This window comes from Pinus tabuliformis, chromosome 6 (assembly GCF_031772625.1).
Source record: "Pinus tabuliformis cultivar Carrire ecotype Pingquan chromosome 6, CPIR1, whole genome shotgun sequence".
NCBI classification, from domain to species: domain Eukaryota; kingdom Viridiplantae; phylum Streptophyta; class Pinopsida; order Pinales; family Pinaceae; genus Pinus; species Pinus tabuliformis.
Genome location: NC_142292.1, coordinates 832,790,351 through 832,797,072, shown reverse-complemented (window position 1 = coordinate 832,797,072; position 6,722 = coordinate 832,790,351). Strand labels below are relative to the sequence as shown.

General features: G+C 32.4%; 1 pseudogene; it reads right to left on the bottom strand.

Moving 5' to 3' along the window:
- Positions 1-2,557: 2,557 nt before the first annotated feature.
- LOC149261422 (LRR receptor-like serine/threonine-protein kinase FEI 2) lies at positions 2,558-5,222 on the bottom strand (annotated as a pseudogene).
- Positions 5,223-6,722: the final 1,500 nt, after the last annotated feature.

Sequence of the window (6,722 nt, the reverse complement as noted above, 5' to 3'; positions counted from 1 at the left end):
TTAATAAATCTAGGTTGAATGTAAAATTAATGTCAACTATATTATATAATCTTGTATCCATAATAAATTATATAAATTAAAATTATTCTTTTAATTTATATATTTATTTTAATAAATCTAGGTTGGATGTAAAGTTAATGTCAACTATATTATATAATCTTGTATCCATAATGTGATTATCCAATATTATTAAAAAAATCTTTTTTACTCAAATAATAAAATAAAATAAAAAATAAAAAATAAAAAATAAAAAATAATATTAATTTAAAATATGAAAAATCCAATAATGTTATCAACTATATTGTATAATATTCTATTGTTATTATCCAATATTATTATAATTTTTCTTCTATTATTAAAATAATATCATAATAAAAAAATAAATTATATAATTAAATTTTGAAAAAATAATAATAATATCCAAAATATTTAATTAACAATATTAATTGTACACCTTTAATTTTTTAAAATCTCCTACTTCTTAAAACTAGTGATCTGAAGAGTCGGACTTGTTTGTCCTTCAATTGTCCAACTATTCAACTTCACCGGGCCCTTTTATTTATGACTTAGTAAAAGTTGAGAAATATAAACATGGATTTTAAATTAACCATTTAATAAATGTGAAAAAATATAAAAATATATTCATAAAAAGACATTTAACTAGTCAAAGACATATATTTATAAACAATCAATATATTACTTACAAAATTAAATTTAAATTAAGAAAAAAACAAAACCTCCACTGCCAACTAACTCTATATAAATTATTAAAAACATAAACCAGTCTTATAAGATGATTGCAGAGACTATCGATTTGATACAACATAGAGTATGGAGCCTACAAGTTACATTATTTTCAAAAGCTAAAGCTTAAAAAATACTTCAATTTCCTTCCTTTAAAAATAATTAAACATCATTGAATATTTTAACATAAAAATGCTAAGATGCATTGATGTGTCCTTTTCAAGTGATGCATTTTATCATGCTTACAAATATATGTAGACCTACCTGCACAATAACATTTACTGTGTGCATTCTGTTAATGACCTAAATATCAACATATATATTCAATTTTTCTAAATGTTGTAAATAACCAAAATTCTAGAAATATTCTTAAATGTGTACAAATATTTATAGGCGCTCTCCCTATATCTCAAGCTTTTTGGTTTCAGCTTCAGCTTTGGAAGTCAGAAGATTTATCCAAGCTTCAATTCTTGCTTCTTCTCGCTGATATCTGAAATTTACAGACAACTTGAACGCTTAGACATTTTGTTGTGAAAATTATAGATAACAAATGCTAGCAATCTCTAAAACATTCTATCAAAAAATTGATATGCATCCTCTGTAGAATCTTCTAATAAATTTGCAATGCTTCTTTAGCCTTCCACATTTGTAACCACCCTAAAAATCCCTATTTCATAGTGAAAATTAATGAGAATATTCCAGTGATCATATCTAGAAAAATATCTGCTTCAATCATAAATCTGTGAACAAATAATGTTGATTAATTAGATTTCTTTAGACTATGATAATCAACCAAATATTGGATGTGATAAGAGTGGTAATTTATCTAAATTTTGATAATAATGGGTCCTGGGTTTCGTCGTGCGGATCCTGGGTTTCGTCATCACTTGGGTCAAGGTCGGAGCCTCCACCACTAATGGTTGTATTTTGCTGGTATTTGTGGCCCTCACTCTTCCTCAAACTTCTCCTCCACGTAACGGCTGGGTTTCGCTGGAATCTGCGACCCTCACTCTTCCTCTATGTTCTCCTCCACTTGATTGTTAGGTTCCTCTGGTATCCGAGGCCGTTACTTTAGCCCTCACTCTTCCTCAAAGTTCTCTTATCCAGACTTATTCAGACTCAAATAGATCTTTGTTCCTCAGGTTCTGATATCACTTTTCTTAGACTGTATATAAATTTATTCACAAGAAAAATGACACACAAATATACACCAATACACAACATTTACCTGGTAAAAACCTAACGTTTTGTGAACAAAACATCCATAGGAAAAGCAAATAGGATTTTATTGTGGGATCGAACTCACTTTGCCCCTCATCTCTCTCGGAATCAACATATGAAATAGGCACTAGGATTTTATTGGAGGAAATCACTCACTCTGCCTCCTCATCTCTTGCAATCACCGTATGAAGTAGGCACTGTTACAATAGTTTTGATAACCATCGTTTGGTTCGTAAACTACCTAACAATATTTACAATTAGCTTTACATTTACATTTTATTTTAATGATTGTTGTCATATGCTAACAAAACTCATTTTTGGTTCTGACAAATACTTACTCAAACAAAAATAGCTGGCTACCCTCATTTAAGTGATGGGCGGGGTTTCTATTATAGCAATGAATTATATTGAATGCTTTGCACCATTGTTAGTCTGGAGAAAACATCGTGATTTATTTGCGGAGAGCCACTGGCTCACAAATATATACAAGCAGACCAGAACAACGCAACTGAAGTCGTGAAGAGTTTATGACCAAGAGGGAAAAAATAGTTGCCAAAATGGGTATGGAAGGCCTGGGATTGAATTTATCTGGTCACTCTGAATTAGATACATAAAAGTCATTAAGGTATGGAGACACTGTATCTTCTTCTAGGATTTGAACTACTTGGTTTATTGTTGGATGTTCTTTAGGATTGGAAGTTATGCACCTAACAATGATTAGTAGAAACGCCTTTACAACCACAATCACAATGCGTATCAACAATTTCTTCCAGCGTATTGTTCCTCAAATAGTGTGTTAACCTGCATTTGGAATGGGGATATCAATGTCATAGTGTATATTCCATTCTATACTCAATTAGAAATGCAATTGTCTAATCATGATGGTGAAGCTAGTAGTAAAAATTGCATACTGGGCATTTTAAATCACAACAAGTTCTTAGATTACTATGACTTTAAAAATAAATTATCATGGTATCTATGACTTTAAAATTAAATTATCATTTAAATTATAAAATGATAAAATACAACATAAATTACCCATCCAACAACATTCAAACCTTTGATTACAAATTATTGGCATGTTGGTCATTTGCCACTGAGCAACTCTAACAGAACAACTCCAAAGTGTATACATCAGATTCCTCTTTTGCTCACCCACTTTGCAGATACTCTCTCAATTGACTGTCATTGGATAAAAATATATGACTACCTTTGGTGATACAGAATCTCTAAATCCTAAAAAGGGGTAGAACTAAATGAAATCAGTACTTGGTGCCAAGCATCCAAATGTGTCAGCTATAATGGTGGCCACATGTGTCTCATCGTCTTCCAAGAATTTGGAAGACCAAAGTCTGATACATGTGACTCCAAATTCTCAACCAACAATATATTGCTGGGCTTTACATCATTATGTACAATGCGAGGATAGAAATCATGGTGCAGATAAGCTAGATTTCGATCTGCTCCAAATGTTATTTTCAATCGAGCACTCCATTCGAGAGTTGATTATGTTTTTCTATGGTTTGGACAACATTGATAGGACTACTTGCAAATTGATTCCAAACACCAAAACTCTAGACGCCAGACAATATTGAAAATATTATAACCTACCTTAAAATCAGAACTAAAGTCATCTCGAATGATTTCCATGAATTTCACAAATTTAGCATTTGCCAGTATACTAACCATGTAGTAACTCGTCCAAGCTTCCCGGAGGCAAGTAGTCATAGATAAGAAGTTTGGCTGATGGACAATTGCAATAACCTCACAAATTCACAAGGTTTTTATGTTTGATGTTTTCCAAAATATCAAGTTCTCTTTCAAAGAGGCAATCTTATCTTTACCCCATTGTTCATAGTTTTCTTCACTGCAAACGCACTATTGTCATCCATCACCAATTTCTACATGGTACCAAAGCCTACAAACCAAAAGATATCAATATCATCAAGTGTTTCAATTCACTTTATTATATCCTAAGATGTATGTGGCTAATCTCCATGGAACATGACTAGCTTAGCCTCTGTGATATAGCACATTTGAGAGAGATTTTTATCAATTTCCACCTGATAAGTTGAAAATAGGTTGAACGAGATTAGCAAATATACTTGTTGGATATCTGTTTGTTGCAGGAGTTGCCGCTCCATTTTAGTGTAAGGTTGCTTGACCCCATCATTCTTGTACAAAAAATAGTACCATAAGAAGAATAGGACAACAAGAGCCATGCCTATTGCCATCATTGCTCTGATGAGGATTATGTTTGAAACTCACTCTGATGGCTTAGTTGATGCTGATAACATCCAAAGAATTCAGTAAATCAGAGTCAAACTATATCAAGATAAGTTCCAAATTGTCCAAGACACTACGCAACAACAGTGGCACAAGGGTAAATTCAAGTTCAAAACTCTTGGTAGGGAAAGGGCAAATGAGCATATAAGACACCAATCTGAAGTCTTGGATATATTCCGTGGATCTACATCACAATTTGAGTTGGATATTATAGCACGGAATCCCAATGAATTCTTGCAAAGTGTGTCCAATCGTTGACCACATAAAGCCAAGTTTCCCAGGAACTTAAAAATCACGTCCAAGAAGTTATTGTCTTAGATTTTACAACAACAAACATGTTTCAAAAATTCATACGGAAAATTATTTGAATTTAAGAAGAATATTATTTTCCTACTTGTTGATAAATTAGAATATGTTTAAACAGTTTACAAAATATATATTATAAAGCAAGATAGGAATTACTTGAAAGGATATCAGTAGATACTTAAAAAGGATCCAATCACAATAATTTCTATGCAAGGTTAGTTATAAAATTGGAAAAAATCTTTAACACAGATTTATGAATCAATTTTAAAATTAATCTAATTTAAGGGTTTGCCAAAAATGGCCTAACACATAAGGATTATTGTAATCATGGCAGTGACATACCTTTTGACTGTCTGTCAAAATAGATTTTATGTTCTGAATGTAAGTGTCACGGTTGTACTCGCCCTTTGGGAAAAGAGGTTCCACTTGATAGTACCAAGGTTGACCTGGTTCTTCCTGATTATGTGCTCTGCGTCATCACTGTGCCACCCCTCCACTTTCTGCACCCACTACCTCACGGCCTTGTTAATCACGGTGCCTTTCCCTAGATGATTATGTTGGATCTCTGTGTATAGATACTCCACAACTTTCTCTGTAATGCCTGGACAGTATTGCGATTCTAGCATGGAGTGTTGGGCTTCATTGGGGAACCACCCATTCCCCATGGTCATGTTATTTACCCATTGTGCACTGATTGGCACCTGATTGGTTGGTGGATGGTTTTTCATCCTTTCCAGAATAAAATGTAATAGTTTTGAATAAGAAATCACTGTTAACATCTAAAAATTATGATATGAATATTGCCATTGTATCCAGAAATTATAGTAGAAAATCTGTGAGGAGGTTATCCACCGAGCATTGTATTGTGCAAAGTCTGCAATAAGACTTTCAAGTTATGGTCCAATCAAATAGTCAAAAAAAAAAATCCTAGTAATATTGAAAAATATTTTATTTTTTTCCAAAATTTAACATTATAATCTGTTTGAATCTGTTGCATGTAAGATTCTGCCACAACAGAAAGGTACCCAAATCAGCCACAAGTGTGCACAATGTTGTTGAAGGCTATCCAAAGTATATGCTCAAAAAAATTCCCTAATCATGGAAATACCTTCCCACTGGTACTTTTTCTAGGATACAAATAAGAGGACTTTATGGGCATTCCCATTCCCTGTAAGGCCTGGATAAATTTGCTTATTTATGGCTCTGAAATTTACCAATATTATACTTAAACTTCAATGGATTTGTCATAAGCTTTCCAGTTTGAAATCAATGATCCAAATAAGATCTCAGACTCCATTGTATCATCTAGGATTTTAGATTAAGTTGAAGATCTATATTCTGAATTCAGGATAAACATCAGGCATCCATAAACATACTTTTAGCAAAATACAGTCAAAACATTAAGCATTTCACAAAACATTGCCCCAATGAATTTCAGTTAATTTTTCTTAACCATGGTAAAAAGATTCTGCACTCTACAATAATTTCTATAGGAAACTAAAGAGTAGAAAACTTAAAGCCACTCAAAACAGACCTCAGTAATTAATTCTAGAATCTATAAACACGTGCTACAAAAAATATATGACAGAAACATAGTAAATTGACTGTCAAAACCTGTTACTGCTACTTCTGCAAAGAAAAAACCACTACAAGGCAAACAACAAACTACTAACTGTTCTACTGAAAACTGAATTTACAGATCCATATGCTAGCCTTTCTCTTATAGAACTGAGAAGGTGATGTGGGAGCATTTAACCCAAGAGAAAATCATTGTAATTATGTAGACATAGGGGGTCATGTATTTTTAGGAAGTTAGTTTCCTAAGTCTCAAGTTAATGTAATATTTAGGCTTTTAAGAGTCTAAAGTAAATTAGGACTCTTTAAGTAGTTCTATGATTCGAGGAACTAAGGAGAGATCTTAGGAATTAAATGGAGATTAGAAGTGGACGTAGAGGATAGAGGATTTAGGAGTCATTTCAGTAGATTTAGGAGTCAAACCAGGATTAGTTCAATGAACCTTTCTGGTATAAATGTAAGCCTACGGGCAGAGCTTAGGGGGAGACCAAAATATTGAAGAATAGGCCTGTGCGAGACAACAGAGTCTCGAATATGTAATTAACTGTTTATATATATATATATATATATATATATATATATATATATAT